General features: G+C 39.6%; 1 long non-coding RNA gene across 1 annotated transcript; it reads right to left on the minus strand.

Annotated features, from left to right (window-relative positions):
- Window positions 1-298: 298 nt before the first annotated feature.
- LOC135970582 (uncharacterized) lies at window positions 299-15,803 on the minus strand. Its single transcript, XR_010586334.2, has 2 exons — window positions 5,332-15,803; window positions 299-535 (listed from the first exon to the last, which is right to left on the minus strand). It is a non-coding gene; the product is annotated as an uncharacterized lncRNA (long non-coding RNA).
- Window positions 15,804-26,442: the final 10,639 nt, after the last annotated feature.

The following is a 26,442-nucleotide window of genomic DNA, read 5'->3' on the forward strand; positions in this document are numbered from 1 at the left end:
ACATTCAGGTGCAAACTGAGTAGGTAAAATTACCCAGCAAGAATGGGTTAACTATGAGAGGAGAAGAGGATCAAGGACAAAACCTCCTAGGAAATGCCAGTGTTTTCAGAAATAGTGGTAGACTGTGCTTCCCAACTGTTTACATGTCATAGCAAACATGGAAAATAGCATTTGTATGACACGCTGGGTAAACTGTGAGACATTTAGGAGTGTTTATATAAGGCTGCATGACATTTTTCTTTACTTTCTGTGTTAGTTTCTTAGGGCCACTATAACAAAGTACCACAAACTGGATGGCTTGAAACAACAAATATTTATCATCTCATGTTTCTGGAGACTAAAAGTCCAAAATCAAGATGTCAGCAGAGCCATGTTCCTTCTGAAGCCTGTATGGCAATCCTTCCTTGCCTCTTCCTTGCTTCTGGTGGTTTGCCATCAGTCTTTGGTGTTCCTCAACTTGCAGCAATTCAGTATCTGCCTTCATCTTAACACGGTGTTCTCCTTGTGTGTCTCTCCGTCTTCACATGGCCATCTTCTTATAAGAACACATATTGGATTAGAGGTCCACTCTACATTAGTATGACGTTGTTTTAACTAATTACATCTATAATGACCCTGTATTAGGCTGTTTTTACATCGCTATAAAGGAATACCCGAGGCTGGGCAATTTATAAAGAAAAGAGGTTTATTTAGCTCACAGCTCTGCAAGCTATTTAAGAAGTGTGGCACGGGCATCTGCTTCTTGTGAGGACCTCAGGAAGTTCACAATCACTGGGGAAGGCAAAAGGAGAGCAGGAAATGTCACATGGCAAGAGAAGGAGTGAGGAGGGAGCGGAGGTACCACATTCTTTTAAACAGCCAGATTCTGCATGTATAGAACAAGAACTCACCCATTATTTCGAGGATGGCACCCAGCCATTCACGAGGGATCTGTCCCCATGACACAGACACTTCCCACCAGGCCCTACCTCTACTACTGAGGATCACATTTCAACATGAGATTTGGATGGCACAAACATCCAAAGCGTATCAGAACCTATTTTCAAATGAGGTCTTATTTTGAGGTATTGGGAGTTAGAATTTTAAGACATCTTTTTTTGGTAGGGACACAATTCTTAATACTTTCTTTATATTCTACAACTATAATAAGAAAAATTTTAAAAAGTAGTAGGGGTGCTAAATATTGAATTGATGTAATATTTAACCTAACTCTTTAATATCAGATTTTATGTTTGAAATTGGTATACTTTCTTTCTAATTATGTGTGATCATTACCATGGGTGAGAAATGTTCACATGAGTAGGTAGTTTAAAAAGTGAGAATTTTTTTTATAACCACTTAACAATTTATGACAGTTGGAATTATATCTAAAGAATCTATCATCCCTTTTCTTCAGTGACAAATGTAATAGTAAATTTCTTGCAAAGATGATTTTGAATATAACCAAATTTTCTCTTGATGAACAAACACATTATTAAGATAGTCATACTGCAGCTAGAAAGAATACTAATAAAATTGTAGTTAGCACAAATTTTATATATTTATTTATTTATTTCTAAACATTATGCCATAAGAAATAAACACTAATATATTTGAAGACAGAATTTTATCCTGAGTGCAGCTCCAATAGGAAAGAACCCCTACCTGGCTTCCCCAGCACAGGCAGCTATATCTTGAGCTGTGCACTCTCCTCTTTGGGCTACTAAAGTTGATGTCCAACTTGGCCACTCCCAGATCTACTCAATAGAGCAGTGAGTGCCATGTGATGCTGGGAAGGAGGGAGGCACACTTTCAGATCCACTTTTCTTGGATGACCATCACAGGAGCATGAAATAAAAATGCTTCTAATGATAGCAATCAGCAAGGAGGTTCTGTACTTCCAGGTCCCACATGGGTGAAACAGTATCTCTTTGCTTCCTGTTTGTTGGGAAGCTCTGAGATAGAGGAAGTGGAGTCCTTAAAAGAGAAACAGGTTAAGCAAGAGAAAAAATAAATGAGTGTAGTGTTCCAGAAACCAAGCAGGTGTGTGACCCACAAAATCAAGTGCTGATGATAGTCTGGGTAGATAAGGACTGAAAGGGTTCCACATAGAAGTTACTGGAGACCTTGTTGAGAGTAGTTTTAGTCAAGTGGTAGGAGCCCAAGAACTAAGTTTCCATGGATTGGAACTGGAAATCGGAATAGCGTGAGAAGTGGGGACAGTGGAGGCAGACAATTCTTCTGTAAGCTTGGATTGCTACTCCGTGTCTCTAAGTTTCCTAGTTTTTTGTTTTGTTTTGTTTTGTTTTGGTAAAATAGGGCATATATGAACACCAACGCCATAGGATTGTTGGGAGGATTAAAAGAATTAACATGAAAGCTTTCTAATTATAAATCACCAGAAATGTATAAATACATCCAATTATTATCAGGGATTTTAATGAAAGTTTGTGATTCTTCTTGTACCATCCCCTCGCCCCAAAGAGCCATCTCTTTTAAGTCTGGTTAAAGAAAAAAAAAAAAAAAGTAGTTAAACCAGGAAATAGGGCTAAATGGTAGCCAACATTTTTGATCCTCTTTGGTGCTCGGATGATGATGGAAGTAAATCCTCTGGGATGCCACTAAGAAGGAAAAGAAAATCACCCTGAAGAGCTGTCTCTCTACAAACTATTGAATTTATTCTGTGAAGAATGTATGTTTTATTAACAGTGATTTAATTTTGGGGAAATTCTGAGAAAAAGCTGAAAGACACGATGATTAATTCCTTGAATTTGCAGAGAATATAAATTCTAGGAAGACCTGAGAGTATAGATTTGAAATGTGTGTGGCCTTGGCCGGGCCTGAGATCATAATGGAAATAGATTGCTATTATAGAAAGACCCATCAGTGAACCTAGCTGGGGTCTTCTGCTATGTTCAGCTAGAGGAAGGCCATGTTCCAGAAGAAAGTATTACGAGACCAAAAAACTTGGCTACCTTTTCCATCACGTATTCACAGTAGAACAGCTAAACCGGGTGATAAATATGTGTGATGCTGAAGTGGTGTCAGGTATAGCTTATGTAATTGCAACTCTACCTCCTTAAATCCTGGAATAGGATTTATTTCTGTAATCAAATCATTTCACTTTGCCATATTATTACCTGTATATGATTACTTATGTAGATCATTCAGCTTAAGAAAACATTAAAGCTATTTTCAGTATGAACTAAGACTTACACTTTTTTTTTTGAGATAGGGTTTAACTATGTTACCCAGGTTACATTTGATCTCCTTGGCTCAAGTGTTCCTCCTGCCTCATCCTCCCAAATAGCTGGGACTACTGCACTCCAGCATGTGCCACTGCACTTGGCTTACACTACTTTGAATTACTACTTTCATTTTCTGAAAACTGGTGTTAAAGCAAAAATTGTACCAGGCGGCTGGGCGTGGTAGCTCATGCCTGTAATCCCAGCACTTTGGGAGGCCAAGGCGGGCAGAACACGAGGTCAGGAAATGGAGACCATCCTGGCTAACACGGTGAAACCTCGTCTCTACTAAAAATACAAAAAATTAGCCGGGTGCAGTGGCGGGTGCCTGTAGTTCCAGCTACTCAGGAGGCTGAGACACAAGAATGACATGAACCTGGGAGGTGGAGCTTGCACTGAGCCGAGATTGCATCACTGCACTCCAGCCTGGGCGACAGAGCAACACTCTGTCTCAAAAAACAAACAAACAAACAAACAAAAAACAATTGTACCAGCCAAAGTAAAATAGGCCAGGATGACATTACTTTATTCAAGGCTATTGCAGTAGGGATGAGAGGCCAGAACTAACTCTGAACTTGACTCCACTGAAGCAGAGGGGGTAGGGATTTTTAAGGGCTGGGTTGAACTGGTGGACAGTACTGGAGGACATTAGAGGAAAGCCATAGGCCATCTGTGTTTGCTAATTGGCTTTATCCAAAGTAAAAATAAACTTCTCGTATGTTTATGTTAGAAGGTAGTTTTGCAACTTGAAGCAGATGCCCACTGAAGTTAGGCTCCTACTCTCCCATAGGAACTAGGAGATATGAGTACTATATCCTTTGATAATTATATTTCAAAGAAATTGCTCTCAGGTCCTTGAGACAAGACATTCCTGGGTTGTAAAGCTGGCAAGAACTGCTCACTAGCAAAACTGCTCACTAGCCACATATGGCTTGAAATGTGGCAAGTGAGACTGTGGAACTGAATTTTTCATTTTTATTGATTGAAATTTAAATAGCCATGTGACTGGTGGCTGCCACACTGGACAAGGTAGCCTCAAATTACCTCATCATCATTTGATCTGCAGAAAAACTGCTGCTATTAAATGTAATGTCTATAATCTGGATCATTCTCCAAAGAGAAATTATCACTGGTGATTAGGGACACTTGTACTCACTTTGGATGGTGGCAGTGAGAATTAAGTTAGATAATGTATATGAAAGTGCCTAGCAAAATGCCTAGTACAAAAGAGGTACCAATGATCTTAGTTTAGTTTTCAGTGTCCTTCAGGGTACACAAAATGAATTGTGGCAGAGTGTTCAAAGTCAAGAACATAACAAATAATTGCTGGTGTGGCTGTTGCAGGGGCAGAAGTGTTAATATTCCTCATGGTTACAAAGCACAGATGTTCTGGCTGTTTTGTAATCTACAGGAATTTATTTAATCTTGGAAATAAGCACCTTCTTTATACTTACTCATATAAAAATGCCAAATTGTAAAACCAGAAATCATAAACATTTGGGTTACTCTCAATACATTTAATAATAATCTATTATTGCATGATGTTATTGATGCATTCTTTTCCTTAGAGGAGTTAAAATAAACACCTTTATAAAGACTAAGTCAGAACATCTAAAGATTCTTGTGATGTAAAGGCATGATTTCATATATTACATGTGTTTAAAAGAAATTATATCTTCTTCTGACAGTGAATTATGTATTTAAAAATGTGGGATATCCAGAGGAGAAAAGGAAAAGTAGCATATATAATGAAGGAAAGAACAATTTTGGCAAATGTGTTTCAGCAGAATATGAGGATGTTGGCATACTACAATTGACCTTAGTCTGAAAATAAGCTACTGTAGCTCCAGCCATCAGGAATTCCACATTTTTCAGCTATGGGCATACAACTGTGGGCTGGTTTCTCCCAGACACTATATTCTCTCCTATGTCTGACTTGGCTTTTTCTCCACTGTTGATCACCATCATGTATTTTCAGTTGTTTTCAAAAGTTTTAATTTTCTCCTGGGAATTGCATAGTGATAAGTTGCTCCAAGAGATGCTTAAATTTTTATAACATAATGAGGATGTTTATATGAAAGAATCATTTTGAATGAATTATACTTACTCTCTGATAAGGAGTTTGGGGTGCTGCTTTCAACCAAAGGCAGAATAATGGAACTCCTGGTCTTGGATCCCACCACGCTGACACAAAAGAACAAATAGATTTTAGTAGTTTATTTCATAATTGGCCTATAATAGGGAGGCATTACATACTGACTTTTTATTCTGAATCTTATGCCAAGGAGATAGGACCCATTACATAATAGCTAGAAAGGTTTTGTTTGTTTTGTTTTGTTTTTGTCATTGTTGTTAAAGCAAAATTAAGCAAATTGATTTAAAATTGTTCAGGTTTACATAATGAAGACGTGATAAGATTGTAATTTACTAACAAAGACCATTAAAGCAAATTCCAATAATCCATTTAAGATACTTATTTTACAAAATTTCAACTCATACTTTTAAGGAACATGTTGGGAGGATTAAAAGAATTAACATGAAAGCTCTCTGAAAATTATAAGTCACCAGAAATGTATAAATACATCCAATTATTATCAGGGATTTTAATGAAAGTTTGTGATTCTTCTTGTACCATCCCCTCTACCCAAAGAGCCATCTCTTTTAAGTCTGGTTAAAAAAAAAAAAAGTAGTACATAGACATATAGTGTAAAATAAGACAAAAACTACATAGCTATGTTTCCTTTTGCCAACTATTGAATATATAATAAATAGTAAAGAAGAAAACTGACATTTGCCAGGCAATTTCTGTATGCTAGATGAGCATCCAGAAAAGACTCTTTTCATCCAGTTTTGTAAATACATTTTTAGTAATCATCTACCTTGCCCTGAATTCACTTGACTTTTTCACTTTCAGTGATTTTATGATTCCTTTGGATACCACAAGTCACTTTCATGTTGTAATGATTGATTAAACATGCTAATTTTTTAACATTCTACAGACAGTATGTTACTTTTACTCTTAATTTTTATGTAAATCAAAAAGCATATTAATTTCATATGAATAGCTGACAAACTTACAGACTTTTAAGAGTATTATGTAGGAATATTTTTATTTATAAGCATTAAAGAGCTAAACCAAGCCAGGCATGGTGGCTGGCACTTGTAATCCTAGCACTTTGGAAGGCAGAGGCGGGAGGACTGTTTGAGCCTAGGAGATGGAGACTAGCCTGGGCAACATAGTGAGACCTTGGCTCTACCAAAAAAAAAAAAAAAAAATTAGCCTGGCGTGGTGCACCTGTAGATGGGAGGATCGCTTGAGCCCAGGAGGTTAAGATTGCAGTAAGCTGATATCACCACAGCACTCCAGCTTGGGTGGCAGAGTGAGGCATTGTCTAGCGGGGAGAAAAGCTAACCCAAAAATAATTAGCAAAATTGGGAAGTTGAAACTTGCTTAAAAGTTTGGAAATGCTCTCTCACAAAGTTAGTCCCTTATGATCATCTAGAAGCCATGGTTTATTATTTTACCTACATATCATAAAACACTCTTTTTGCAAAATATTTTTTGTTCACAAGTCCAAATGTAAAGATTTTCAGACACCTGAGGTGAGCATTTCTAATTAAGGAATTGTGTTGATTTACACTGGCCCCTCACCAAAAAAATTCAGTATGTGATTAAAAAGAATGGGCCAGACATCATGGCCCACGCCTGTAATCCCAGCTCTTTGGAAGGCAGAGGTAGGTGGATTGTTTGAGCTCAGGAGTTCAGGACCAGCCTGGGTAACATGGGGAAATTCCATCTCTACAAAAATACAAAAATTTGCTGGGTATGGTGGTGCACACCTGTAGTCCCAGCTACTGGGGAGGCTGAGGTGAGAGGATGGCTGCAGCACAGGAGGTGGAGTTGCAGTTAGCCGAGATGGCACCACTGTACTCCAACCTGGGTGACAGAGTGAGACCATGTCTCAAAAACAAAACAAAGCAAAACGACCCAAACCACTGCCATAATTTTGAATATATTCAAGGTGTAATGTAATAGATAGCTTGAATACAACACAGTTTCATTTTCAAGTGATTTGTATCAGCTAATCCTATAAACACTAAAACTGTAATAGGTAGACTAATTCCTTTTGAAGAATGACTCTTGGGACATTGCCAGTATCTGCATCTATTTTTTATTCTTTCGTTCCTTTAAGAGTTCATTATGTGGCCGGGCGCTTTGGCTCAGGCCTGTAATCCCAGCACTTTGGGAGGCCAAGATGGGCGGATCACGAAGTCAGGAAATCGAGATCATCCTGGCTAACATGGTGAAACCTCGTCTCTACTAAAAATACAAAAAATTAGCCAGGCGTGGTGGCGGGCACCTATAGTCCCAGCTACTTGGGAGACTGAGGCAGGAGAATTGCTTGAACCCGGGAGGCGGAGCTTGCAGTGAGCCGAGATTGTGCCGCTGCACTCCAGCTTGGGTGACAGAGTGAGACTCCATCTCAAAAAAAAGAAGACTTCATTATGTGAGCTTTGCTTGGACACCCAGAACAATTATGAAACTATTGTACAATTTGCTTACTTCATTGAAAACTTTCCATTTTATAGTTTAAAAGTTTTGGTTTTCATTTTTTATTTGTGGACTATAGGAGCTATTGTATTTGAAATGCAAGTTCACCATCCAGCTAGGATTAAGGGATAACAGTTTGGCAATTGTGTAAGTTCACATTCTTGGGTTCCAAGCAACAGTTTCAAAAAAGGTTTCCTTTCTTCTTTGTTATTTCCAACATAAAGAAATCCTGTCATAGAATTTCTTTCTATCGTGAATGGACAGCTTCTGTCACAGAATGACAGAATCTTAGAGTTGGATCTTATCCACCATCCCACTCAACTCAAGAATCCATTAGTTAGCATAATTTAGTATCCCAATGGATGATCATCTAGTCTTTGCCTAAAGTCCACCAGTGATGGGAAAATTCATCATCATAAACCCCTATTCCATTTATGGTATAGAGGAAAGCCCAGTGGTTTTGGAAACAGACAAGATGGATTACAATTTTCAGTTCTAACAACATGAGCTAGGGCAAAGTTACTGTCTCTGAGCCATGTCTTCCATGCCTATGTGTAGCATATAAGTGCTCAAAAACTGGCTGATGACAAACGGTATGAAGATAAAACTAGTTAATGTAAAACATCTTCAGTGGTTGAAAGCTCTTCCCCCTTTCCCACAGAAAGAAAATTCTTTCTCTATTAAGCCAAAATCTGCTTTCCCATAAATGAGTTCATTCAATAAATATTTATAGTAGTACTGTTCAAGGTACTGTATATAACTGTGAACAAGACAGAGGGAAACTTACTATCAGGGAAATGATGTTCTAGTGAGAAGAAACAGACCAACAGACAATAAATTAATGAATTAAGTTTATAGCAAAAAATTAGTGAATAGATAATGATACCTAATATACAAAAGGCTAAATCAGTTATGTACTAATTACTTGGTGGCTACTTCAAGGCAAGATACTGCTGAGGCAGTGTCACTTAAGCTGAAATCTGAATGACAATTCTTCTACTCCTTGTTTCTAGATATGGTTTCCGGGCAGCTCAGAAAAATTCTTTCCAATTGTGGAAGGCAGCTAACATGTTTATCTTTAGTTCTTTCTCTTCAAGCTGAATATTCAGTCACTTCAACTCTTTCTTAAATAACGTGATTTCAACAAAAATTTTCAGCTGGGAAGGCTCATGTTTTATTAACGCCATCTTTAAATGTGTCCTTAAATTGAAAACAATACTCCAGGTGTAGCTTGAACCATGTGGACATGGTAAGAACACCTCTTCCCTTCCATCTGGATTCTGTACTTCACTGATGATACCTCAGCTTACACTGTCTTTTTTTGTAGCCCAATTATAAACCAAAACCCAATTCTGGCGAAGTTTTCATCAACTAGAAATACCCAGTCTTTTCCACAGGAACTCCTATTTTGATGCATTGCCTTCTTCCTATGCAGGGACAGTTGTTTCTATACCAGGACTTTACATTTACTTTTTTTTTTTTTTTTTGAGAGGGAGTCTTGCTTTGTTGCTCAGGGTGGAGTGAGGTGGCACAATCTCTGTTCACTGGAACCTCCGCTTCCTGGGTTCAAATAATTCTCCTGCCTCAGTCAGCCAAGTGGCTGGGATTATAGGCACATGCCACCACACCCAGCTGATTTTTTTTTTATTTTTAGTAGAGATGGGGTTTCACCATGTTGGCCAGGCTAGTCTCAAACTCCTGACCTCAGGTGATCTGCCCCCTTGGCCTCCCAAAGTGCTGGGATTATAGGCATGAGCCACTGGGCCTAGACTCATTTACTCTTGCTACAGTTTATCTTGTGTTTCAACCAATTCTTTCAGCCTATGGAGGGTTTTGAATCCTAATTCTTTCCTCTACCATACTAGCTATTCCTTTCACCTCCATGTCATTCACAAATTTAGCTAATGGTTGCTAGGTCTATGAAATGGGCATTCTGACAAATATAAAAATATTTCAGAGCCTTGATAAATTATTCAAGAAGTACAATTTGTTAATGAAAAAGAAAAGCCACACTACTGTGGATGATTCCCCACCACCACCGTCCCATGTTTCCTCAATCATCTGTATTAAGCATTAATTTTATAATTAGGAAGAAAGTTATAAGAAATACATGTCATAATATAAGTATACCATCTATATTTTCATCTAAAAAGTTGGTAAATGTTAAAGAGTAAAGACAATGAAAGAGCTGTGTGTCATTATATTAAAGACTTCCTCAAAGGCTGATGCAGGGCTGTTAATTTAAATCCAACTCAACCTGGGCAATAATAATATATTTATAAGTATATTAATGTATTATGGTAGCAAAATAATGGTCTAGAAGGATGCAGGCCTTTGATTCAATATCCTCATATTTGTTATAGTCTCAACAAAATGAAATTTTCTGGTGAAATTTCTTCTTCTATTTCTTAATTTAAAAGTATTTTTCTCAATAATCCCTAGAAATAGTGATTATTTGAGTCAAACCTTTAAAAAAGCATAATTTTCTGCCATAGTGTATGCTTTAAAAACTAAACAAAAGTGTTTAGAATTTAAACTTTGAATCTTGGCATACAACTAATACTCAGAGGACCAAGAATGCATTTCTGAGTGTGGGAAAGCATTTGCCTTTGAGAGAAGTTTAGAACAAAAAATAACATTTTGCTGGGTGTGGGCAGAGAATTAGTTCTTATTCAGAGAGAAATGCTTACGTGATATAATTGTCTTGATACAATTTGTACATAGAACACATTGACCTTGAGAAGTTCAGGTGAATTTGAATATTTATCCTTTTATTTCCCTGGAGATTCGACATTGGAATTTGGTTCTTTTTTTCTTTTTTTTTTTTTCTGGTAAAACTTAGCTTAAAACCTAACCTGTGTCTTTTTCTAAAACTTGAGAGTAAAGCAGGCAAAAGCAGGGGTCATCACCTTAATAACATCATCCTCCCCTCCCTGCTTCCCAGCTCTCTGTTGCTAATCTCAGGGCAAGAATGAGCTGGAACATGGCAGGTAAAGCTGTTGCATAGGCTCAGTTGAGGAAAGAGGGAGACATCTGAGATGAAGAATCATTTCTGGTTGTTAAAACAATGACTAGTTTTCCTTTAAAAGCGTGGGCATGGTCTTGACAAACACATTTCTTTTTTCATCATATCAGATTTCATATCAATGACATTCACTGATTTTGCTTGTCACCTAAGAGAGTTAGTCAGTAGGCACCTTACTGCTTAAGATGGAAGTTAGAGAATGTCCTAGGGCATGTACACACCCTCCATGTCTCTTCAAGTACAGGGCAACACATGTCTTGAACTCCTACTATGCCCCAAGAACCAGGGATTCGAAGATGAATGAAATGTAGGTCTTACTCTCAAAGAACTCACAATTAAGTAGGAAAGATATAGGCAACCTGGATAGAAGTGCAACCTAGAGGAAAACACAATAAAGGTATGCTAATTTTATTGTGTGATCACCAAGAGGAGACACCCAAACCCAAGCCAGAGGGATTCCTAGAGGAAGCAATATCCTGTAAGCTCAGCCAACAAAATTCTCAGACCACCATGCTCATCACTGCCTCTCCCCAGCATCTACCATAGTGCCTAGCCCATACTAGGTGCTTAATAAATATTTGCTAGACCAAATATTTATTAAGCACAAGAGTAGTGTGCTTTACTCTTGTTAAAAGATTTTATGCAAGATCAAAAGAACTGCATATTCTCATTAAAGCTTCAAAGAATTCAGTTATATCATGCTTATTATCTCCACATTTATCATACTTTATATCATAGACATAATTAACTGTGCTTATTATTGTTATTATTTTGCAGTTGCAAGATTTAATAGAGTGAAAACAGAGCTCCCATACAAAGGGAGGGGACCTGAAGTGGGTAGCCAGTGCCGACTCGAATGCCTGGGTTTATATCCCAATCATTGTCCTTCCCCCTGTGCTCTCAGGCGATAGATGATTGGCTATTTCTTTACTATCTGTTTTTGCCTATTCAGCATTTTAGTGAGCTCTCTTTACTACCTGATTGGTTATGTGTGAGCTAAGTTGCAAGCCCCGTGTTTAAAGGTGGTTGTGGTCACCTTCCCAGCTAGGCTTAGGGATTCTTAGTCGGCCTAGGAAGTCCAGCTAGTCCTGTCTCTCAGTCCCCCCTCTCAACAGGAAGACCCAAGTGCTGTTGGGGAGGTTGGCCAATGACCGCTCTAGCTGCTTCCTGCTGAATTGGGGTGTAGTAGGGGTCATGCAGTTGAGATTTCCTTGGGAGGGGTGCGTTCAATGTCATTAACATCAGAGCATAGGATAGCAGGCTGGTCCAGTTGTCTGCGATAGATCTTAGTCATGGACTGCATCTGGGGCTCCACTTGAAGAACCATTTGTAGTTGTACAGCTTCAATTCTGGAAGAGACAAACTTAACAAGAAGGTTAAAGATACAGGAATTGAAATGTGTGGCCTGCAGTGCAGGGGATTATTTCTTTGGCACACTTCCCAGGCCCTGACTCCCTGACTATCTGCTTGATAGTTTTGAAAACACCTGGTCCAGTAAATAATGATTTGGCCATCTGATGGGTGCTATCAATGCTTAAGTGAAAGGTTTGGTGAAGGGTTTTAAGTAATTTCCACTGGTTAGCTGCAGACAGAAGTATTTTTCCTTCTTTGGTGGCTAGCCATCCTGAGGGCAGGAAACTATGTCCTCCTGAGGTTTCTCATTCTATTTCTTCTGCTGAGTACTGGGGCTTGGTTTCCTGGAGGAGATTACCCCATACTAGGGGTCCTTCTATAAGCATTTCTAATGGAGGGTCCTGCCTTGTGACTCTTTTGGCTTCAATATCCGCTTGGCGGTTCCCTTCTATTTCCCTTTCCTTTCCTTTCTGATGACCCTGGCATTGTAAGACTGCCACCTCTTTAGGTTTCTGTACAGCCAATAATAATCTCCTAATGGCTTCCTGATGTTTGACAGGTATTCCCTTGGAAGTTAGGAATTCCCTTTCTCTCCCTATTGCTGCATGGGCATGGAGGACTAGGTAAGCATACTTAGAGTTTGTATATATATTTACCCTTTTTCCTTCTCCTAATTCTAATACCTGAGTGAGGGCTATTGGTTCTGCCAGCTGATTGCTAGTTCCTGGAGTGAGGGGATTACTTTCAAGTATTCCATTATCACTGACCACTGTATACCCCACTTTTCAGAAGTCCTTTTTCTACAAAGGAACTTCCATCAGTACACAAGCTGAGGTAGGGATCAGTCAAGGGAACCTCTAGAAAGTCCCTTTGAGCGGCGTAGATTTGAGCAATCACCTGTTGACAGTTATGTTCTATCTTTTCTTCATTGTCTGGAAGAAATGTGGCTAGGTTAAGAGTTGCGCAAGTGTGCAGTCGCAGCACTGGCCCTTCAATTAATAGAGCCTGATATTTAAGCAAACGATTGTCCTGACAGCCACAAGTCTCCTTTAGCAGTGAGTATGCCGTTTACATCATCAGGTGTCCACATAGTAAGATCTCTTCCCTGTATTATTTTAACTGCTTCAGATACTAAGACTGCTACTGCCACCACTACCTGTAAACAATGAGGCCAACCCTTTGCTACTACATGAATTTTCTTACCCAGGTATGCCACGGGTTACAAGCTGGTCCCTGAAACCTGTGTAAGGACTCCTAGAGCTATTCCTGTTTTTTCTGTGACATATAAAGAAAAGTCTTGCCCCATTGTCAAGCTTAACACTGGGACTTATGTTAGGGCCTTCTTTAGGGCCTTTAAAGCCACTTTTGCTTCAGGTGTCCATCTTACTAAATAGGTATTGGCTTTCTGAGTTTCCTTAATTAGTGTATATAATGGCCTGGTTATTTTGCCGTACCTGGGAATCCATATTCGGCAGAAACCTGTTATGCCAATGAACCCTCTTAGTTGCTTTTAGGGTTTGGGGATGAGGATAAGCCAGTATAGGCTGGATATGAGCCTCACTGAGGGCCCTGGTGCCTTTGGATAATTTTAGCCCTAAGTATTTAACCTGCTGTAAGCAGAGCTGAGACTTTGGTTTGGAAAACTTGTAGCCACAGGTGGCGAGGAAGTTTAAAAGCACTTGGGTGGCTTGATGGTACAAGGTTCCTGAACAGGCGGCTAGAAGTAAATTATCCATGTACCGAAGGACAAGAGTGTCCAGGTATGAGAACTGGCTCAAGTCTTGGGCTAAAGCCTGGCCAAATAGATGGGGGCTATCCCTGAACTCTTGGGTTAAAACAGCCCAAGTGAGTTGAGGCATTGGGTTTGAAGGATCTTCAAAGAAAAATAAGAATTGAGAGTCAGGATGTACCAGGAAACAGAAAAAGGCATCCTTAAGGTCCAGGACTGTAAATCACTCTTCTTCCTCTGGCATTTGGGAAAGCAGAGTATAAGGGGTTAGGTACAGCTGGGTATAGAAGGATAATGGCCTCATTGATAATCCTGAGATGTAGCACTAACCTCCACTGTCCACTGGGTTTCTGTACTCCTAAAATTGGAGTATTGCAGGGGCTATTGCATAGTTTTACTAGGCCTTGGGCTTTTAGGTCCTTAAGAATCTTTTGGAGTCCTTGTTGGGCCTCGGGTCTAAGGGGGTACCGCCTTTGGTAGGGAAAGGAGGTGGAATCCTTTAGTTTAACTTGAACAAGATGGGCATTCTTTGCTCATCCATATTGTCCTTTCGGTGCCCAGACTTCAGGATTAATTCCTTCCTCAAGCAGGGAACACAAACGGGTGTTCCTTCTCCTGTGTTCAGGTGTGTAATGACCCCTGCTTTTGCTAGAATGCCTCTCTCTAACAAGGGAGTGCGGCTTTCAGGCATAATTAGAAAAGCATGTGAAAAGAGTAAAGTTCTCCAGTCACAACTTAGTGGCTGGGAGAAGTATCTAGTGACTGCCTGTCCTAGGACCCCTCGGATAGTGACAGATCTGGAGGACAGTTTTCCAGGACAGGAGAGTAAGACTGAGAAGTCTGCACCAGTGTCCAGGAAACAGTTAACCTCCTGGCCCTCAATGGTCAAGCATACCCGGGGTTCTGTGAAGGTGATGGCATGGGCTGGCACTTGCCCTGGGCACCCTCAGTCCTGCTGCTGGATCATCTGGTTAGTGGCTTCTGACTCAGAGGACCTTTGTCCCCTGGGGCAGTGGGCCTTCCAGTGATTCCCTTGACATAAGGGGCATGGATGAGGGGGCGGCTTATTTCTACTTGGACAATATTTTTTAAAGTGTCCTTGTAGACTGCACTGGAAGCAAGCCCTATTAGATATTCGATTTGCCCAGCCTTTTCCTGTTCCAGAGCCTCCAAAGTCCGCTTGCCTGAGGGCCATGACTAAAGCGGTGGCTTTTTTTTAAAAAAAAAAAATCCCATTTTTCCCAGTCTGCCTGCTCCTCCTGATCTCTATTATAAAAAATTGAGGTTGCCAAGTTCAATGGAGTTTCTAAGTTTTGCTCCAGGCCTAAGGCGGACTTTTGAAGTTTTTTTCTAATGTCTGCAACTGGCCGAGTGATAAACTTATCGTTTAAGATTAGTTGGCCTTCCACAGAGTCAGGTGACAGAGATATGCTTCCTCAATGCCTCCCTTAGTCTCTCCAGAAAGGCAGTAGGATTTTCTTCCTTTCCCTGTGTTATAGTGGACATCACTGAATAATTTATAGGCTTCTTCCTAGTTTTCCTTAGTCCTTCTAGCATGCAAGTTAGCAAATGTCTGCAGCACCAATCTCCATGTTCTGATTCTGCGTCCCAGTGAGGGTCTACACTGGGAACTGCCTGCTGGCCTGTGGGGAATTGTTCTCTTTCCTCTGTTGTCATCCTATCATTGACCTGACTGAGATACCAGAGATCGCCAAACCCTCGGGCTGCAGTTATGGCGGCACTTCTCTCATTTGGGGTTAGTGTCTGATTTAGTAGTAACTTTACATCTGTCCATGTCAGATCAAAGGATTGTCCTAACCCTTGTATAACATCAATATAGCCATCAGGGTTATCTGAGAATTTACCTAGATCTATTTCAATTTGCTTCAAGTCTGACAGGAAAAAAGGTACATATGCTCTGACTGGGCCAAATTCTCCAGAATAAATCTTAGGGGTGTTTTTGCCTTGGGGGGAATGTTTCCCATCTGAAAAAGAAACATAGGGATACCAGCACCCCTAGTCATTTTCCAATGAGCATTAGTCCTAGAGCATCCTTTATGGTCCGAATGCTTACTCCTTTCCAGGGTGCGTAACCACCCATGGACCTCTGCTTATCGGATTAGTTACGTTCAGCAATGTAGCAGTCCTGCACCTGTTTTCCCGCCCTTCTTGACAACAAAGAAAGGGGTCTGGGCTGCTGGATTCTAGTGGTCCTTTACCAGCGTGCCCAACATTGCCTTTGCGCTCAGAGGTGAGTTCTAGAGCTGGGCTGGGTTCCTGAGTATTTCATAACAACCCAGCTGCCCCATCAAGATGCATTCCTATAAACAACAGTTCTTGCGCAAATTCGTTTCAGAGAGGGTGTAGGTAACATTTTGAGTCAGGATTGCAATAGAGTGCGTCTTTTTTTATTCTGTAAGTACTTTAAGGCTTGACTGAGTGCAAACAGCTCGTGCATTTGAGCAGACCAATTATTAGGCAATTTTCCTAACTCAGCTTCCACAAGAGTTTCCCTATCAATTACTGAATGTCCATTGTGTGTGTGTTTTATTTTTCCCTCAATCACCCTGGAGGAACCATCTATCATCCTGTCCTGAAGGGAGTTCTTCCTAGGTCTAGTTGGATCTTTGTATGATCATTAAGATTTAAATCCCCTGTTAGGAAATCTGCTGGGTTAAGGGAATTTTCAGTGGTTAATGTTAAATCACCTTTTTCTAACAGAATAACCCCATTCTTTAAGATTTTTGAGTTAGTAAGCTACCTTTTTGCTTTTTTGACTTAGAATAATTCTGAACTGGTGAGGTGTGCTCACAATGAGATTTCCTTGAAAAGTTACTTTTCTACTTTCTTCTGTTAGCAAAGCAGTTGCTGCTATAGATTGAATGCATTTGGGCCATCCGCAGTTTCCTGGGTTAAGAATTTTTGATAGGAAGTCTGCAGGTTGTCAGTGGTCTCAGTGTTTTCAGGATAAGCCCTTGCTTACACTGACCACAAGGTAGTATTGGAGTGTTATAGGGTCATGGAGAAGACCTTCGATTATCAATTATAGGTTTTAAATTTATCTTGGCTTTTAAAGGAATAGGACACACTGTTTTTTTCTTTACTACTTCTATCTTTCTCTTTCTTTCTCTCTTTGACTTCCTCTTTGATCTCTCTCTCTCCCCTCTATCTCTCTCTCTTTCTCTTTTCTCCTTTTCACAAACTTGGGGCCCTGGCAAGGGTGTTGGGGAATGGGTCCCACATAATTGCCCATATTGAGAGCTGTATGCCTAAATTGGGAGGGACACCAGAGACAAGACTCTCTGGGTTCATAGCCTAGGGGCCTAAGGATGCAGCGTAGAGCTTCCTTAGATCCCTTTGAGAATACAACTTGCTAGAGGAAATGAAAGTCTGAACCATTAGTACCTAGGAGGCAGGGATGAGGACATAGATTCAGAGGTAAGAAGAATTTTGGGGCTACACTTTCAAGAAAGTTGTGGTCGGGACCCAGGAGGTATGGGTCAGAAGGAGAGGCAGGGGCACACGCATGGGCGACTGTTGAATAGAGACTTCTGGCTGCACCATGATCTCAACCGACTAATGCCGAGAGTTCAGGACGACAGCTTTCCACCTCTAGTCGACTCTCAGCTTCCCCAGGAAAATTGAAAGCAGAAGCTGATTCCAGGCAGACCAACGCTCCCAACCCAGAAGGGATGGGGGTTGTTAGAAAGCCCTTTCCCAGACAACCTTACCCCTGAGTCTTAAGTCCGGCAGCCACGCTAATTGTTTTTAACCAGCCGACAGGTGCCGGTATTTTCCTCCAACTCTAAGGATAGGACAGAATAGTAAGTGAAAGTGGTCCAATATTACTCTCCACTTTGGAGGTCCCTTCATGGTTGTCAAAATGTTACCTGGGGGTTCCTTGCTCCTAGAGCTCCCAAGATGGTGGCAAGCCTCTTGTTCTCTGACCTGGGGTTCTTGGCCTCACAGATTCCAAGGAATGGAATCTTGGGCCATGCAGTGGGTATTATAGCTCTATTAGAAGCTGTGGGTCACAGAAGAGAACTGTGGAACCCAGTGACTAGTGTTCAGCTCGATTAGGATGAACACAGGCACTTAGTCGTGCAGGAACAATGATGAGCCTTTAGCCCAATTGGGAGCGGCAATGGGTGCCTCACTGGATCAGGAGCACAGTGGACACTCTGCCAGATCTGGAGAGGTGGAAGTCAGCAGCAGGTCTGTGACAGCAGGTCTGTGGCAAACAGCAGTGGTGGGCAGCGAGCAAAAGCTCAGCTCAAGCCGTAACAAGCACGGACCAGAAGAGTGTGCAGTTGCAAGATTTAATAGAGTGAAAACAGAGCTCCCATACAAAGGGAGGGGACCCAAAGGGGGTAGCCCAACTGTGCTTATTATTTGCTATGCCACCTCCTCCAGGAATGTGAGCTTTTGATGCTGGAATTTGCATTTCTATAGCCTAGAACTGTGGCTGGCATCTAGTAGAAACTCAATAAATATATGTTGAATGAATGTGGAGTTCAACACTAGTGACACTGATGAAATGAACACTAGTGACACTGACGAATAAGTAAAGCCAAAATACATTTGGCTTTACTTATTTTGGGGGTGGATTACATGAAGCAAATTCATGAGACTCCATATGAGAATTCAGTACCTAAATTCTTGTTGCCTAGGGCAATGGTCCTGGGTTTTCCGAGACTCTCACGAAGCTATTAACTCTCTCTATAGAAAAATTTACACATACATCAAGTTTTGACATTAACAAATATACAAAAATATTTGGTTGAGACCTCTTGACCTAGTGGAGAAGTGAGAAAATTTGAAAAGAATTGATTAGGCTTTTTTTTGTGTGAGTTTGCTTTTTATTGGCGGGGGGCAATTTTAATGTCCATCTTCAAGTGTCCTTTATCTTACTTTATTTGTAAATTAAGAGCTATTGTATGATACATGTATCAATCTGTATTCTATGATATTATCTAGCTCAATACTGAAACATTTTGAAAAAATTTGATTTTTCTTCCTTCTGACTCTCTTTAATTTTGTTTAACAACATGAAAAATGTTTTGAGCATTTAGATATATCATTAAGTGAAAACTAGGCAATTATTTTAATATTTATATAAGAAATTATTTCAAACAATTTTTAAAATTTCAGAGTACAAAATAGACTGTGCTTTATTGAAATAAAACTCACCAACCTTCAGAAATGGTCATCCGAGATTGTTGAGATCTACAAAATCTCTCAAGTTATAACGCATTTCCCATATCAGGTGTGGTAAGCAGCCTCTTAAAAAACTTCCAAAGATCACTGCCCCTTGGTATCCGTGTATTTTGTGCAATCTCCTCCCCTGGAGCATGAACTAAACATAATGACCTGCTTTTAACTAACAGAATATGGCAAAAGTGAAGGGCTAACACTTCTGAAATTAGCTTATAAAAGTCTGTGGCTTGCATTTTGCTTCTAGTCTGCTTCTCACTCTGGCTTTTCTTGTTTGCTTGCTTGTTCTGATGAAGCAAGTTGGCATGTTTGATTTGCGCTCTGGAGAGGTCCGCAGAACAAGGCCAACTAGAGACTGAATCCTGCCAACATCCACGGTGTGAATGAGCTTGGAATCTGACCTTCGCGTAGTTGAGCCTTGAGATGGCTGCAGCCCTGGTCATCACTTTGACTGCTGCCTTATGAGAGACCCTGAGCCACGGTACCCAGATAAACCCTCTCTGGATTCCTGACCCACAAAAACTGTGAAATAAAAATGTCAGTTTAGGCCACTAATTTCTTACACATTGGTAGATAACTAATATATCAAAAACTACCTTAACTACTGCCAGGAACACTCTGATGTAACTCAAATGTCACTACAATGGCCTTTAGGGTGAAACAAGTATTTCATAGTAAGAGTAGCATATTTCCAGCAAAACCATTATTACTAAGATTCAGTTTACTCTCTTTTTAAAAAATTATCTAATTACATGGTTCTCCAATAACCTTCCTGCCCCACCCCCACTACAAGTTTTTCTTCGTAGCGTTCCACTTCTGCTTCATTTTAATAGGTTGAACAGAAAGAAATATTAGCAATGTCATTTTAAAATGAATAAATTAGTTTCATGAAATGACTATGTAGAATAAGGAGATATCGGAAAAGAAAAACCTGACAATTATAAATGTAAAAATAAATTTACATTTATATCCACTGCAATTATCAGTGGTTTTGAAATAATTGGCATGTTGTAGAATGTTTGTTTAACATTTCTAAAAAAAAAGTCTCTAGGGAGATTTGAGTTTTTGTCTGGGTTTGTTAAGTCCTCTTCTGTTTGCAAGACTGCTATAGAGTATAAAGACTGTCATAAGTAGAAACTGGGAAACAAAAGAATCTTAAATTCAAGTAAATTGTTTCACTGAAGGAAAAAATAACCCTTTCCCATGTGTTCGATGTGAATTTAAAAGCAGCTAATTCTAGAAAAATTGTAATACATTATCTTCCTTGGACTATGGGGGTTGGGAGTAGCTTATATGAAGAAGTGAGATCTTTACGTATAAGAATTAAAATACTATTTTGTCATTCTCTCTACTGCTCTTTAATACTTCAGAAACTACAGTTTCAAATTTATATGACTTTACCTTTATGCCCCTTTACTTTTTGCTATGTGCACATATACTTATTAAGAAACTATATGTGTTGTGGTGGCTCACGCCTGTAATCCCAGTACTTTGGGAGGCCAATATGGTGAAACCTTGTCTCTACTAAAATCCAAAAAATTAGCCGGGCATGGTGGCGTGCGCCTGTAATCCCAGCTACTTGGGAGGCTGAGGCAGTGGAATAGCTTGAACCAAGGAGGTGGAGGTTGCAGTGAGTTGAGATCATGCCACTGCACTCCAGCTTGGCGACAGAGCAAGAGTACATCTGAAAAAAAAGAAAAAAGAAAAAAAAAAACTATGTGTGTTGAAAGAAAATATAATTTTAAAAGTATTTTAGCCTCATGGAGATGGACTTAATGTCTCTTCAACATATATTAGAAAAAAATAAGAATTTCCAGACAAACTATATATAACAATGTCCAGGTGATTTAATATTTGTAGTAAGTTAGCAATATATTTTCTACAATTATATATCAGTTTCCCTGTACACAGGGCAAACACATCAAAGAATGAATCAAAGTCTCTGGGACCTGACCTGTAAAACTAATCACTTATTCTCTGGCAAACTAGAGCTGTCACTGAACTCAATTTCAAGTCTTTAGGGGCATTTTGATAATTATATTCCTTTTAATTGAATTATTTTTACAGTTTTGCTCTAACTTTGCTTGTGTTCTGGCAGCTTCTTCCCTTTTCTGCTTAGGATGATCTTTTCACTGCTTGCTGCTTGTTTTTTTCCATTGCATCGAATGGCTTAGTAAAGCATGAAGAAAGGAAAGGGAAGGGATGAAGCAAGTGTGTGGGATTGTTGATCTTCTCTTTGTGCAGTTCTGGTTTGCCTGATAAAACTTAATTCCTGCCTTGCCCTGATACTCTACCACACTAAAGCCACAGTGGGGGCATAATGGTCTCAGGTCTCTCCACAGCCCAATTTAACTGCATGACAGAGCAGTTTCCACAGCAATCAGAGAGGAGAGTATGCTGAGGAGCCTCCTTTTCTGCTCCATTAGCCCCAGAGGATGAACAGTCAGTGGAGGTGGAACGAGCGGGGAGGAAGCTCGGAATTACTTACTCCAAATGTTTCCGCATATGGTTCTAGCAAAGAATACTTGAAAGTTTTCTAGTATTCTAGCAAAGAATATCTCCAAATCTAAATATGAATGGCCTGGAAATTTAAAAAATTACACATAAGGGTTTTGTATCAATATAAGTTCCACTCTTATTTGGAAGTCTTGAATGGATTTGTGTGGATAACAAATACAAAAAGCTTGGATATTGCCAAAACCCCAAAGTGACTTAATAACTTTCCTACCAAATCCATATGATTTTTTTCCCTCCTGCCCAAAGATTCCCCAGTTTCTCGTCAGGAATTGGACCATGTCTTCAAAATGCATTTTAACACTCTAAATTTCCTCTGGCCTACGTGCTTTCATTCAGGTCTCTCCATCTATCATGAATGAATCTCTTGTATAACTCTCCTGAGTACAGCGTTTCATGCACACATTTTCCCTCTTCCAAGAACCAGAAAATGTGGAGCTTTGCCATTAAATTAGGAGCTTCAGCTTAGAACTAGATTTGAAATGCCAAGTTTCTGGTGACATTACAGATTGACAGTTTGTGCTTAATGCTGGCTTCATTCTATTTTTGGCAGGTCACTGAATGTTAATCACTAGTTAGAGTGGTTAACAAAATTAACAAATTTAAAAAGTTTGTGTTTTGACCTGATCTCCAAAACAAAGAATATTTTGTCCAGATTATTCAAGTTAAATAAAGCAATTTGATAAGGCTCTTTTGTCTGTGTGATTTTTTTATTCATTTAAAAAAATATCTGTTTGAGATAAGAAGTCAAATAATTTAACATAGTACCAGAAACAAATGCCACTTTTAAAGCAAGAATTAGTTATTCCAAAGAGAAATTTTAATAGTTTTGAACCACCATTTTTTTGTGTTTGTAAAACTTTACTCAAAAATAAATATTAAATGTTTACTTTCTCTAACTCTAGCGTCAAATTTCTTAAAATACGTAGAACAATACTGAGAAGTAAAAAGCCACATAATACTGTTGCTTAACGAATTACTATTAGCATCATGTTGTATTTGAAAGTCAATTGTTTATTAAATAAGTTATATGACAATCTGTTCTTTAGGTGAGTCTGGGCTAAATACATTCAATCTATATTGTTATAAAAAAGTTAAACTTTCTATAAAGTTTTTTAAAATTTGACTTTTTAATTTTTAAGATCATTTTGATTTGTTTGTTTTTAGTCTGGCTTTTTCAAAGTAAGGACAGCAGGGTGGATCCACACAGGTGGAGTAAGGTATTCTGAAACTTACCCTCCCTAATTCAGAGTTGCATTATGTGGCTGGCTTCAGTGCCTACTGGCAAGCAGTCAGAGATTTTAAGGTATCCACACTGCAGGAAGGTAGTGAAGTATGATGCCAAATCATCATCTCAAATTAACTTTGGAACAAAAAAAAACCTGTGATTCCTAAAGTTTTATAATATATTGCTTTCATTATATCCTCCCCTGGTACGGTATGTTCCAACTGTAAGTGTTTTCTTTTTTTTTTTTTCCTGAATGTAAAACTAACAGATCCTTTTTTTTTTTTTTTTTTTTTTTTTTTTTGCAAACTTCAGAACTACAAAAGGAAACAAACCATCAACAGTTTGGAAGCAGATGTTTCCAAAATGAAAAAATTCTCAGGCCACTTTTAGTGGCCCAGCACTTTGGGAGGCTAAGGTAGGAGGATTGCTTAAGGCCAGAAGTTCAAGGTCAGCCTGGGCACCATAGCAACACACTGTCTATAAAGAAAATTCTCCATCCATTCAATATTCAGTGTCCAGTATTATTTTTAATATGGTATTCTTTTTTTTTTTTTTTTGAGATGGAGTCTCATTCTGTCGCCCAGGCTGGAGTACAGTGGCGTGACCTCAGCTGACTGCAACCTCTGCCTCCCGGGTTCAAGAAATTCTCCTACCTCAGCCTCCCGAGTGACTGGGACTACAAGCACCCGCCGCCACGCCTGGCTAATTTTTTGTATTTTAGTAGAGACGGGGTCTCACCATGTTGCCCAGGCTGGTAGCAAACTCCTGAGCTCAGGCGATCTACCTGCCTCTGCCTCCCGAAGTGCTGGGATTATAGGCGTGAGCCACCATGCCCGGCCAAGTTTTCTCAACTTATTTATTTATGCACATTTTATATTGGTGTCAAGAATTTGTCTATATCAAGTGCACCACCCTCTCCTTATTTCAGATGAGTTAAAAAAGTGACATAAAAAAGTGTTGGGAACAAACAGTTAAATAGGTCTCTTTATACATCCATGTGTGTGACTGTATTTTCCAAATGGCTGCAACATTTATCCTATCATACAAGCTCTTCTTACACGTAGCTTTGACACTCCTCCAATTGGGACAGGCTTTTGTGACTGGATCAAGAGAGTAGAAAAAAGTGACAATATGTGACCTCTAAGGCTAGGTCACCCAAAGGAAAGGCACATTCTGTCCTTTTCCCTGGAAAGGTTGCTCTGAAAGCCTTTAAGCTCCTGATAAGCACTTTGACTGCCCTGAGGCTGCCATGCTGTGATTAACTCACATTGGCCCATAATAAAAGATCATATATGTAGAGAGCCTGAGACTACTTGAGAGAGAGAGATGAGGGTGGAGGGCAGAGAGAGAGAGAGAGAGAGAGAGAGAGAGAGAGAGAGAGCGCACGCATAGCCACCCCTCACCCCCTTTTACTAGTCCCAGCCACTGTTAAATTGCAACGACATGAGAAACCCTGGACCATAACTAACAATCGAAGCCCTTCTCAAATTCTGAATGCACAGAATCCATGAGAGATAATGTAATGATTGTTATTGTTTTAAGCCATTAAATGTTGCAGTAATGTGTTACATACTGATAAATAACTGAAATATCCCATAAGCTTTTCCTAATTTGGGAGTGACATAATTTCCTTTCTTCTTGTAGAGTCTGAACAGCTCTACCATTTTCAACCTAAAGAACAGGTTTGGACTGGCACAGGTACTAGTGGCAAGCTTTAGCACGACATGCATAGATAACTGACCTCTGACCTAGATAGAGAAATGATGCTTTGTAGAAGGTATACTGTGGTGATAGCTGGGAAAACATGAAAATTTAAAACAAGCAGCTTCAAAACATTTTTACTTTGTTATAAGAGTAAAAAATACAAACAGAAAAATCCACTATAATATTAATCCTACAAGATTAATACTTAACCTTGTCAAGTCACTTAATTCTACTTTCTAAAGCCAAAACCTGTAATTACTAAAATTGTAAGTAAAATTTATATTCTTAGAAAATTTTATTTAAAATTATTAGTCTTCATGTTGCTAATTGCTGAAGTGCACACTCATTTCTTTTACAGTTCAGATTTCATAATTACCTACCTCTTTACCTGTGTATTGGCTGTTTCTCCCCATAAGCTTATGTTTGCCTACCAGTGCCTAGTCTAAGGCTTGGCATAGAGGAAGTGTTCAAGAAACATTTTGATTAAATTAAGGGGAAAATATCTATGTGAGGGAATGGGGAATGGCTTCGTAAGATGAACCAGATCTTGGAGGAAAGGAATAACATTTGTTGAGTGCTTACTATGGGACAGGCACTGTTCTAAGTGCTTTACATGTATCTGCATTATGTAATATGACATAGTATAAAACAGATACTCAATGTGTTTATTGTCTCAGTAGGATGTAATTTCTAGATGACAGAGAATTTGTATTATTCACTATAAATCTTCCAGGGCCTATATCAGGGCTGACACACAGTAGGTTGATCGGTAAGTATTTGTCGAATAAATACGCAAAAATCACCTCATTTAATCCCCATAACAACTTTAAAAGGCAGGTACTTTTAATATCCTCATTTTTCTGATGAGGAAGCTGAGGCCGAGAGGGAATAAGATTTTCAAAGACACAGGGCTAGAAAGATTCAAACCCAGTCAGTCTGATTCTAGACTTCATCCTTGTTATGGATTGAACTGTGTCCCCCGAAAATATATTTTGAAGTTCTAATCCCTGGTACCTGTGGATGTAAAACTAATATAATCTTTTCTTTTGAGATGAAGCCTTACTCTGTTGCTTAGGCTGGAGTACAGTGGCACGGTCATGGTTCACTGTAGGCTTGACCTCCTGGGCTCAAGCAATTCTTCTGCTTCAGCCTCCTGAGTAGCTGGGACTACAGGTGCATGCCACCCACCGGGATAATTTTTTTTCAAGTTTTTTGTAGAGACAGGGTCTCACTTTGTTGCCCAGACTGGTCTTAAGCTCCTGGCTTCAAGTGATCCTCCTGCCTTGACCTCCCCGAATGCTGAGATTACAGGTGTGAGCCACAATGCCTGGCCTGAAATTAATAAAATACTCTTAAAAGAATGTGCTATAGTGTTTACCCTGAGTAAATAAGAAATAATTCCAAAAGAAGAACTGAAAAACATTTCAAATAATGGCATCTGGCCAGGTGCTGTGGCTCACGCCTATAATCCCAGCACTTTGGGAGGCTGAGGCGGGCAGGTCACTTGAGGTCAGAAATTTGAGATCAGCCTTGCCAACATGGTGAAACCCTGTCTCTACTAAACATACAAAAATTAGTGAGACATGTGGTGCACTCCTGTAATCCCAGCTACTAGGGAGGCTGAGGCAGGAAAATCATTTGAACCCGGGAGGCAGAGGTCGCAGTGAGCCAAGATTACGCCACTGCACTGCAGCCTGGGTGACAGTGTGAGACTCTGTCGGGGGGAAAATAATGGCAGCAACATTGAGAGTATGTGCAAAATTTCTCCAGCAGTTGGCTATCTTGAAGCACAATACTTATGTGGACATCTGAATTTCAGAAGGTTTATTTAAAATGCAGTTTTACTAATTTAGAATTTTAATCCATATGCCATGTTATCAACTGGGATGTTGTGAACTT

Source organism: Macaca fascicularis, chromosome 4 (genome assembly GCF_037993035.2).
Source record: "Macaca fascicularis isolate 582-1 chromosome 4, T2T-MFA8v1.1".
NCBI lineage: Eukaryota > Metazoa > Chordata > Mammalia > Primates > Cercopithecidae > Macaca > Macaca fascicularis.